Raw genomic sequence first — 12361 nt, forward strand, 5'->3', positions numbered from 1 at the left:
TATATGCTTTTATGGAGAAAGTTATTGCTTATTCCATCATAAGCAAGTTGTTGGAACTTAATAACTTATAAGAACTTAGAACTTATAAGTTCTAAGTTCTAGAAACTTATATAAATGCCATATAAACCACACATATGCAACACTGCTACACAAACAACCACCAAAGCAGAGATACAGTCATAACATGACTTTACTTCATGCTACAATATAGAGATACTCTGTCTTCAGACTCTATCACATTAAGATCCTCTGTGCTGATCATGCACTTGACCCACTATCTGATTAATTCTGCTAATCATTATTTGACCACTTGAGAGCCTTGACCTTTGATTTTCAAATTATAAACTGTTTAAAATAAGAGAGACACAGCCCTTTTAGGTAAATTTAATGTAGCCATCCTAATTATGTTCGAATGCTACGTCCTCTATTCCAATAAACACTCACTATACAAAATGTACAAGCAACACACATTCTTCATAGATGTGACAGAACTTCCAAGTTCCAACAAATGCGTCTCATGTCTTCTAGTTAAAGCCCATCTAAAATGTTTTAGATACACCAACATGTTGATGCTCACAACTGTGTAAGCTAAGCTTACTATTTAGATACAACTAATCAGTACAAATCTGACTAAAACTGCTGACTAAAACTAAAAATTCCGCGTATTTTTATGGTCATTAGAAAATCCTCTCCTCACATTTGCTGAGACGGAATCAGTTTAAATAAATATTTTGTCAGAACTAGTTTTTCTGCATAGATTATGTGGCTTTCCACAAGGACCCATGTGCCCTGCTAAAAGCTGGGGCAAAGACTTGGCCTTGGACTTCAGAGATTGGCTGAGCTATTGACAACACAGCCTCTTTTCCTGCATCTTCCAGCCAAAACTATTAGCATTTGGATAAATTGTGATAAACAGCACAGGATCATAAGCTGAATCCTGTGATGAAGTCAGACAGATAATGGCAAACGATTGCACCATATTAGGGATTCAAATGTCTTATTTGCCACTACTGATCTTGCATTCTTCTCTCAACAAGGCTCATACTGTATATCCTCCCAACTGTGAATCCTGATCTGGACAAAAGCAGAGCAAGGAAAGAAGGGCACCTCCTCCTATCTAGGAGCCAACACATAGAAGGTGTTGGCTCCTATGTCTCTACGTGAGTGTCAAAATCAGAATAATCTGTTAGTGTTGCTGCTATGGGTTCTCAGCTCATTTGTGACCTTTAAGATTTAAGATAAGACACAAAGTGTTAGCTCTAGCTCAGCAGTCCTTTCTCCTCATTTTATTTTGGTTTGGTTCTGATTAAATATTTAGAACAGTTTCACAGAAATACAAAATGGCGAGAGGTGCAAATAAAAAAATGCCTGCTGATAAGACAGTCCTAAGAAACGGTGTGATGAATCGTTGTCATAAAAAAACGTTACTATAAGGCGCACCTCCAATGAATGGCCTATTTTAAAACTTTTTTCATATATAAAGTGCACCGCATTTTAAGGTGCATAGAATAGACGCTACAGTTAGGGTTGCCACCTGTCCCGTACAAATGTGGATGTATAATAATAAAGAAGTGGTCCCCTAGTACTTTAAATAGTAGGCTGCCCCAGTCATTGTTTCACTCACGGTGTTGCGATATTGTGCCCAACTGCTTTCTGGGTAACACAGACCAACCGACACGCTGCCGCCGCAGTCTTTGTCTCTCTTCCCCGCCTCCCCACCCTCCTCGGTCAGCGAGGAGAGCCTTCTGCAACTGGGCCGGGGTGTGGCCGGACGATGGTCACCCTTCTCCGTTCGCGCACAGCATGTTCATGGAGAACGTGGTGCTAAATGACCTGCAAACGACCTGATTATCAGGTCCGTAGGTAGATAGGTCAGTCAAACTTTATTAACAAACCAGCTTTCTATCCCAGCATGCACCGTGCGCTTCTTCTTCTACGGGCAAAATTAAATCAGCTGCTGCTTACCGTAGTTGCTAGACCTGTTGTGGCTCAATATTGGTCCATATATAAGGCGCACCGGATTATAAGGCGCACTGTCAACTTTTGAGGAAATTTAAGGTTTTTATGTGCGCCTTTTAGTGCGGAAAATACGGTACTCCGGTTACATCACTTCAATCAGTTCGAATTAATAGATGATAGACATTTGGATGGTTTCTACAAGTCACAAAACTGCAACACAGTATAAAACAAAAACACCATCTTATCTCAAGTTGATTCTAAGACTCTTGAGGATTATACAGGTTGTCTGTCTGCTGCATATTTCTTCAGTTTTTGCTACACGTTGATTAGTGTGATTAGTTGTCTAACTTGTTTATGTGCAGATTGTATGATGCCACACAAATAGATTTTTAATAATCTAAATTAATCTAGACATCTACAGGATGTAGATGTAAATGTCTATAGAAATCAAAATATAGTAAGAATCCTTAATAATACACACATTTCATAAATCCAGGTCATTTAAAGGTTTTAGTGTTACAGTTAATTAAAAGATGGATCAATTTCCATTAGAGTAGAACTCTGATTGGCCTGTTTATTTCCAGTTCAGTCTCCTTGTGTTTGACATACAAAATATTCAGGGATTATTTAAGCCTCTGGTAAATGGATACAAAATAAATATGGAGAAACTATTTTATTTTTTTCTTTCTGTTACAGGGGAAAATTCATATAGCTTAAAATGCAAAGCTTGTCAGTATTCTTTATATTTTGGGATGCAAGCTTTTAAATATACATATTTTTAAAAAGCAAAATACCTAAAAAGAAAAATGCTTTGGAAGAGAAGAGGAACTGCTTAGAGCAACAACAGATGAAGAATTGCAGGTAGTGTTTGAATGCAAAAGATAATATATCACATATTCAAAGGAAGGCATTAACTGTCTCTGCCTAAAATACACCCAAATCCATATATTTTATGTATATTTTGTGACAAATGGGGCTTCAAGGATATTTTGAAAGTCATAAAATTATGCTGCAATTAAAATGATTTTAGAACCATGATTTAAACTTGATCAGAGTACAGATACAGTGCACCAATCATTTACTGCAGGCGCTGATTGGAAGGCATCAGTTTGGATTGGTCTTATTAATTAATTTTGTTAAACTTGTCATTTTAATATATGTCTTCTATCTAAAAGACATATGGTTAGTTTATAACACTGATCACTGCGTATTTCCCACCTCACACACAGCATGCATCCAGTACTGCATGCTTATAAGCCTTGAGGCTATATTGCGAAGATTATTACGGTGTCAGCCTAGAAAGCTTTCTTGAGTTAATCAAAATTTGAAGTGAAGTACAGATTATTGGTAATAATGCAATGTTCTAATGGTAAATCTAATATCATGGTTTCAATATAGATATTATTTCAAAACATTGTTTCTATGACTGCCCTGCACAGACTGGCGACCTGTCCAGGGTGTACCCCGCCTCTCGCCCGGAACGTTAGCTGGAGATGGGCACCAGCAACCCTCCCAACCCAACTAAGGGACAACGGTGTAAGAAAATGGATGGATGGATGTTTTTTATGACACTGCGTGAGCAGAAAACTGAACAGTATGAGAAATTCTGGGGTTTCATGAACATCACCGTCAGCTTATCATGTTGACCCGGCTTGCAAACTTTAGTGATTCTAATTTGCAAGACCAGTTAAAAGATCTGAAAAAAAACACAAAAACAAACTAAAAATATGTACTTCTTGTGTCCCATTGGACTACGACCCCCCAAGAGGTTCAAAATATATGTAGCTGTATAAACAATAGTTCTAGGGAATTTACGCAGAGATTCAAACTTTGTCACATGATGCTCATACAACCTCAAAGTACGAATTGCATTACACACACACACACATCAAACAGCTCAACCATCTGCCTCAACCCCCCAACTGGTTGGGGCAGGTGGCTGCTCTCCTTGTGTCCGGAGCTACTTCAGATCTCTTCCTGCTGAATCAGAGTTCTTCCTCTCCACTGTCCCCATTGGCCCCAAATACATTCAGGATAAAGGACTTGTGAATTTTAATTTCTTAAATAATAGCTGCATGTACTGTATCTGTGTTTGATTAAAAATCTCGTATGAGGATCAGCTTTGGCATGAAGTAATATGTTTAATTTGGTAGAATTTGAACTGTACTATACATAATATATTAAGTGGATTTTGCAATTGCTTTTATAGCTACAGTCCAGTCATATTTATTACACTAAACTTTTCTTTTTGTGCTCAGTCTCCAAATGTTTCTCCAAACAGCACAAGCAGAACGGTGCCAACACACCAGTGCTACAATTTGTAAAGGGGACTCGGTGGAGGATGGCAAATAGAAAGAGAACAAAACAACATACATGATTAATCCTTATTCAACATTACATTGCTGGATTCTGCTGACAGATCTATTTACAAAGAACAGATACAACTGAGCAACAAGAAAAACAAATGTGAATGTTGTGTCCAGTCAAATAAATGCTCTTTTGCATCATTGATTTATACTGGATAATGGGAAAATATGACAATGGCTCAAAGGACAACATAATGAATAAGACATATTCCATAAAGAATCCAAAATACACCAGAAGAATTGCAATTATCTATGTAATTTTATGCAAATTATCTTGGTATTTTGACTCAATTAATGTTAAGATTTATATTATATTTTATATATATATATATATATATATATATATATATATATATATATATATATTTATTTTTTTTTTTTTTTTCTTTTATGGTGTAAATCTGTAAAAATGTTTCCCCCCCAACATCAATAAAATAACTCAGTCAAATCCGGCCAGTGAACTCCCTAAACAATACCATTCTGTTGATTAAAGTGCATGAAATCTATCAGAATATTATCCCGCTGTCAGAGCATAATGCCAAGCTAAGCTGATCAGCATCTGGCCACTGCAAACAACCACCACCTTTCTGCTTTCTCCATGACTAATTTACATAAATACATATTTCGTCTTGCTTCTTGTCTTGTCAGAAGTGTGACCAGACAAACATTCATGAGGTACAAGTACACCGTTAACACCTGTTTGCAGGCTGAGTAACTAATTAAGTGTTCAGCTGCAGCACATTTAGCAGCATGTGGCCAAACCTGGAAATGTCACTTTGGTTCTTCGATTCTTGCACGCACCTCACCCTTCAGCTTTACTGAGAAAAATGAGCTGTCTGCCCATCTGTCAGCTCTATAACTTGTAGTTAAAAACTTTTACTCTGCTTCTTGGTTACCCTTTTTTTTTCCCAAAAGGTGCATTTTCAAAGAATTGTCTATGGTTTAATTTGTTGAATCTCCTGTTAATAGAGTTAAGTTGTTCTATTGTTCTGACAAATTACAGTGAAACACTTTCTCATTCTACAATAACATGATAGAGAAGAGAAGTTATTCATGATCTGTTTTATTCATCCTGCACCTGGGGTTTAACGTAAGCAGCTTGTGAATGTTGCTTCTCTGTTATAACAAAATCAGTTTTGATTACTATTTTTGGTCCTGTGTCATAACATTAACTTTAGTCTGTTGGCACATCTGGCATGTTGAAAGGTTTTGAAAGAAAGTGTCTATATGTCTATATGTTTTGCTTTCAGTTAACATTTCAGTGAACCATCAGCAGTACAGGAAACTTTGACTACCCATTCAGTTTTAAAGGAGGATTTTGTTGTACACATGGAATTCCTGTGAAACTCATATTTTTAAGTCACACTTTAAACTCAACATAAACATATTTTTTGTGTCTAAAATGGAAAGAGAATAGAAATTCTGTGGGATTTTGTGGGACATCAGGTCATGTCACGTTTCTCATGTACCACATGTCTTTCGCTTTGTATGTGTCCATTCCTAATAGTGACTGCGTATTGGAATAAGTGTTGTAGAATTGCGTCAGAACGAAGCACCATATTTTGAACGTGACATCAGTGTCTCCTATAACTTTTTCCATAAGCCTCAATTGTTCACCACTGCAGCAGCTGAGTGATGGTATTATATGCAGTGATAACACACCTATGCTATGCTGAAAGCCACTTTGTCAGGTGATTATGCACAAGAATTTTTTAAGATGCCAAAAGAATTTGTGGCAATCCATAATTTTTGGTGATCAAATTATAAACAGTTGCAGGATCCATGTTCTGAAAAGTGTTTTTTTTTTCTTACTGTGGAAAAGAAGAGTGTTTTTTTACTATGTCGTTAAAGCTGCAAACGTGACTGAAATTTAAAATCAGTGAGCAAAAATAAATATGTAGTGAAATGTATGGCAAAAAAAAATGCTGTTTGCTCCTTTGCTTTTTTTTTTTTTTTTAATCTTTACCAAAAAATAAAGTTGATATTCTGTCACAGAACACAAGTCTTGCACACATCTCGCTGAACCCCAAATATTCTTTATTAATGTGAAATACTTCTTTAATCCAACCAGTTGGTATCACATGTCAGCAGATGTTTTACAGTGAGAATACTCAGAGTGAACACTGCAATTCTCTTGTTTTATTATGGTTTTAACAGATCTTAAAAACAGAAAACTCACTGAAGGAGTGACCGTGAAATAGTTTTTATATGCGGTGCAAATGCTACATACTTACGAAATAATTAGGAAAAGTGACAGCAATTTGTATAAACATACAGCACCTTACCCAAACAGCTTATCATAAAGCATAATGAAACCAAACATAAACTTTGCAACTCTTATATTGTAGGAAGATATATGCTTAAGCATATGCTCATATTCAATTCTTAATTTAAAAATAGATTCTACAGCATCAAAGTAATATTTGTGATAAAAGAGAAAAACAACTAAATGAGCTCCTAGGAACATTTAAAAATGTCCTTTTAGTACAAGAGAAGGTCTACAGAAGATTACCTGTTGTATGTGAGTCAAGTGACAACAGTTGATACATTTTTCTCGTGTGCAACCTTGTGCTTGACCTTCATCTGCCTGCACTGCTCAAATACAGCCTGCCTATCTTGTTCATTTTGTTTCTAAATGGCAGGCAAATCTACCTTCTTGAAAGACCCGTCTCATCTGTCAAGAGATGGATTTCAGAGCCAATTCCAATAACTTTCCTTAATGACACTAACCTGTAAATCCAAATGTTACACTGAACCACATTGTGTCTGCTTTAAATGAAAAGTTATATATTTTCCTAATGTCAGACTGTTAAGCTGCTACAAATACATAGTCGATAACAAACACCCTTGTGTAGAGGGTATGACCAAAATACCTGGAATGGTTTGCTCAGCTGCAGCAGCCTCTGTTCAGAGGAATGTGTTGATAAACTACATGCATTAGGCTTTGTTCATTTTTTACATTAATAGACTACAGTGAGGCATAGACCATGCAGTCTTGCACATTTACAATCTCAAGGGAGCTGACAATATTGGTTTTTAGAATTGCGTGTGTAATATTTTGCTGCAGAAAATAAATCTCATTGCAGTATTTTGCCAGAGTTTCTATAGCCTTTGGAATCACAAACAAAACAAAACTTGCCCAATATCCATAATGTGATTTGTTGCAGTTGGCCAACTTATTGCTAAACCAGACAGAATAAATAGAAACAACCACAGATCTGAAATATGACATGATACGCCTTCATTCGTGTATGAATTCAAAGCACAGAGCATAAGAGAGCTTTTCAAAGAAACCAACAACTTTTTACAGAAGATCTGTTTAGATTCATAAATGACAACATTTCCAAAACGGTGAAACTTGACCTAATGGTTAAAGCTGCAGTCAAAAGCTTTAACCAGCTCACCATTGTTATTATTAACCTCATTTATTATAATTGTTTTTTTTTACAAATCTCTAGCACATAAAAGTCAACATTTAAACTTTTGAAAAGGCTGAGTTAAGAACTGTAATCAATTTCTCCCCTTCCCACTGACCTCATCATAAATGATATCCTTTTTAAATTCATGTCTCTGCATTAGTTACAACACTCCATAACTATAAATAACTGGATCATCCAATTGAGTCATCTTATTAGAGACGAGGTAATTTTTTTTTATGGAATGACGGAAATGATTACAAATCTTAGAAGGGTCATAGTGGATATGGGTAAAAAGATTTAAAAAATTAATTAAGGTAATAAAATAAAGTTATCTCTATTGATTTAGAAATTTGGAATATTTAAGAACTGTATATACACTAGTCAATATTCACACCTTACAAAAGTGCACCCTTTTGACTGGATGTAGAAGTTCAGTTAGCATGACAAAAAACAAGATTTTGATCAGTTGTCATGGAAATGGTTGGATTTTCTCAGTTGTAAAGACATAGTTGTTGAACCATGTAGTAACTAAGACATCACCATGACAACAGGCCCTTTTCTCTCACTAATAAAGACTGCACACCAGCCATAGGGAGAAATAAAAATACCTTTAATATGTTTTTATCTTTTTTGAAACAAGGTCACAACTTAGGATGTTTAAATTAACATACTGTTTGAAAATACAGCAGCAGAATCTCAGATTTATATCAACCCTTGTGTTCATTTGTTTACATCTGTCTGTGTAACATATCGTTTCATTACTGTGCTGATGGCCTGAATTGGGCCTTTTATGATTCTTAGGAGTTTATTTAAATACGCCGATAAACATCTGGAAGGTCTTAAACCACCTGCTAAATGGTAAGGAAAAGAATGAAAATTACCCTCAAAATAAAGTAAAGCAGAATTCAGATCATAATCCCTTATCTACGCTGTTAATCTTGGCAACATTGTTTTCTCCTTTAATTTGTGAAAAGAAATGCACTTAGAGAAATTTCACATTGTTTTAACCACATAAAAGACAAACCTTAATATACAATGCAACATATTAGAAATAGAAATAGCAAACATGACCTGTTACTCTCATAAAAGTATGTTTTGCTTTTTTTTTTTTTTTTCAATCTTATGTTGTGCTAACAATGGTCTTGGACTAACCAGGGGTTTAAAAAAAGAGACAGAAACACAAGCAAAGGCGACACATGGCCAGAGGGAATGTGCTTTCATCAGTCTGAACACAGACAACTACAAGTGACAAGCAACAGTCAAAGAAACAAGTCTGGGCACACATTCTCAGGTGAAATCACGGATACATGGGTGTTCAGACTGGATTCAGATATGCTCCTGCCTTTTTGCAATAAAGCTTGTACCACAAATCTAAGCCAGTTAACCATGACATCAATACAAACTGAAAACACTTGTATAAAACAAAACATGTATATTAGCAAAATATATAAATAAATCTTTATTTAACTGAACTTTCATTGCAAGGATTCATTCATTTTAAGAAGAGGCAAATGGTCAACTTTGTGTTGCGTGTTGAACTGACCGATATCACGGTAGCAGATTAAATTTGTCTTTAATAAAATGCATTTGTCATCCACTCTTTAGCCTGGAAAAGTTAATAAGGTGCAGATTGAGGTTAAAAAATACAGCAGTGAAACAAACAAGCCACCAGATGAGGGTCTAACGATAAACAAGGGAAGAGCCTACTCTCCAAAATAATCAGGAGTTTAAAAAAAGCTTGTGGGGCTTATTAGTTTTAGTTGATTACCTGGCATCTTTTAACTAATGCAAGGTGTGTTGCATCCTCTTAGTAATTTGCATAAACCTGACATAAAAAAAATATGGTGCAGTAGACAGGAAAAGCTTTAATTTTCTTGGCTTATTAGCATTCTTACAAGAAAAAACTTTTTTATTCTTCTTTATTTTATTTTTTTTTTGAGTCTAGGAGAGTAAAACAATCTCGATTCCTGCTCGAGTCTCTGTGTAGTGTGTGGCTGCATATCAAGTCTCATTTTATTTCTGCTAGAAAAAGCCACCTCCCGTCAGTCATCCCTCCATGGTTAGAAAAACAACTGCCAAGACTTGAAAGTTGCCCAAGTCAGATAATATACTGTGGTGAACTGAAAGCCCCAATTTGCTGGGGTTTTTTCCTTTTCCCTGAGTCTTCCTTTACTTCACATAATAGCAAAGAAAAAAATGCATTCAATTTAAAGTTTATCAGGTAAAACTAACTCAAGCAAACGTAACATTGGTGCAATAAATCTGCCACTCTTATAAGGCTTTAGGTATTGGGTACAATGTGGCAGTAGGTTTTGACTGACAATTAATTATGTCACTTTAACCTAAAAGCCAGAGAAACCCTCTGGTAAAGTTCCCAGGTAAAAAAAAGTATACTTTAGTATACTAAATTTTAACATACTTTAGTATACTTTCATCGATGTACTTGAACTGTACTATTTTGGGACAACTAATTTTGTGCTTAGTATATTTTAGTAGTATTTAAATAGTATTAAATTACAACTAACAGTATATTTTAGTATACTATACATACTTTTTTGGAACAACTTCAAGTGTACTTAGTGTACTTAAAGTATACTTTTTAAATATCATATTTCAGAGCTTTATTATTATATTTTGATATAATTATATTTTGAGTGTAATAATTCTGTCTCAGAATTATATTAAAAATATATATTTAATATACTTCAAATATATTTTAAATATACTATTAATATATTAGTAATGTATTTACTCTTTGATTTCCTGCTATTGATAAAAAACTACAATTTTAATTACTCGTGAAAGTCTTTATTCCTACGTATCTATTTTGTAAATGACATGCATAACTACACTGCAGTACTTACATTGTTTTAGGCTAAAATTTCATGGAAAGATTAATTACACAAGATGCCCAAGGTAATTCAAATATTTTGTTTTATTGCCGACATTTTAAAATTGCCCAATTTTACTCACAACTTTATGAACTTTACATAAATTACCATTTTAAACATCAAAAGTGAACACATGAACATGAAAATTTAAGTGTGACAATAAAACATGACAGTGAGGATCAACGATAGGACATTCCCGTTCACTGCACCTTACAGGAACCTACAAAAAAGAACAATAGAGCAATTAAACAGAGAAAGCATTTGTATTTAAAGAGAACAGAAAAATGGCAAATAAAAAAATAATACTTACAATTTTAAGACGTTGTGGACTCGCCATGTATGTGACATCATAAGAACTGATGATGATTGGGACCGGATGCCTGGGGTGGAAAAACATTTCTGGGTGTCTTCTTTGCCTGTTTATGTTAGAAGTAGAAAAAAATAGTCATCAGTGTCATAGAATCAGTTGATGTTGGCATCAACTATGAAGCTGTTTTAAGTGTGGACTTAAGGAGACAAACTACCTTAAAATCTTTCCATCCATGATCTGAACACACTGATCCTTGCAGGGTGATGAGGGGGGCTGGTGGTGCCCATTTCCAGCAGACATCAGATGAGAGGCAGGGTTCACCCTGGACAGGTCACCAGTCCATCACTGGGACCTGGAAGTCAACAACAAATAAAAAAAATGAAAGATAAATGTTAGATTAACAAGAAGAGAAAAATTCTTTCCAGTTACCTTTAAATCAAATCATGTTTATTAAGCACTTAGTGTTGGTAACACACCAGTTTTTGTTGTTGAAAATGTAGTTAGCTCCTCATTGAAAAAACAAACTTACAACATGAAGACGATGTGGAGGTTCATCCTCAGAGCTGATTGGTGATCTGGTGGAGTCAGAGCTTCTTCTGAGACAGGAAAGTCTTTAGGTTTTCTAACACCTGATTTCTCTGGCTTCATCTTTCATCTTCATTTGCTTAGTTAGACTGCAAACATATGTTGAAGATAAAATCATTGATGAACAAGTTAGAACAACAACCACCTCACAATATCAAAGTCTCTTTGTCTTATGGAGCTTAATTAAAACCAGGTTAGTTTATGAATTAAAGTATAAGTCGCAACAAACAGCCTCCATGCATTTATAACATGATTGCTATAGTAATAATCATACAAGTCACAATAAAATTAAACAAATAATTATTTATGAAACCAACGTAAGTTATATATCTTTACTGCACTGTTTATACTTAAATGAAGATAATTAATAAGCAAACTTACCACCAGCTAGCAACACTTAGCAGCCTTCATCCCTCTGGGCTCCTTTTGTGACACATACAGTATTTCATTTCCATCGATTGTTGTCCCGTTGTGTTGTCGTCTAACTCGGATTAGGACCAGCTTGAATTTACCAAAATTAGTAACTATTGTCAAAGCCCGCTCTACTTTTAAGGCAATGTTATGCGAGTATATTGGCAAATTTGAAAAGCGTCTTCCCTGAGTTCAAGTTTTTTCTTCTCTTTGTGGCGTTTTTTTAAATAAATGAAAGTGTGCAATACCGTCACCACTCTGCACTCACTTCATTGGGAGGAAATCCTGCAACCCAAAGCAGTGGCTCAACTGCACCAGACACAAATCTAGGTCAAAGATGATACTGAGATGAGAATATTTTAAAATGCTTTAAAAGTAAAGCCTATTTATTTTTTCCCTTAGTTTCCTCACTGACAAGAG

At 35.2% G+C, this 12361-nt stretch overlaps 1 protein-coding gene and 1 long non-coding RNA gene across 2 annotated transcripts in view; both read right to left on the bottom strand.

The window, feature by feature from the left end:
* Nucleotides 1-12361, bottom strand: part of luzp2 (leucine zipper protein 2) — a 167036-nt gene that overhangs the window by 113881 nt on the left and 40794 nt on the right. The window lies entirely within an intron of this gene.
* LOC145551003 (uncharacterized) lies at nucleotides 10514-11988 on the bottom strand. The gene is made up of 3 exons (XR_014086764.1): nucleotides 11160-11988; nucleotides 10946-11051; nucleotides 10514-10855 (listed from the first exon to the last, which is right to left on the bottom strand). It is a non-coding gene; the product is annotated as an uncharacterized LOC145551003 (long non-coding RNA).

Source organism: Poecilia reticulata, chromosome 3, assembly GCF_904066995.2.
Source record: "Poecilia reticulata chromosome 3, P_reticulata-male-v2, whole genome shotgun sequence".
NCBI lineage: Eukaryota > Metazoa > Chordata > Actinopteri > Cyprinodontiformes > Poeciliidae > Poecilia > Poecilia reticulata.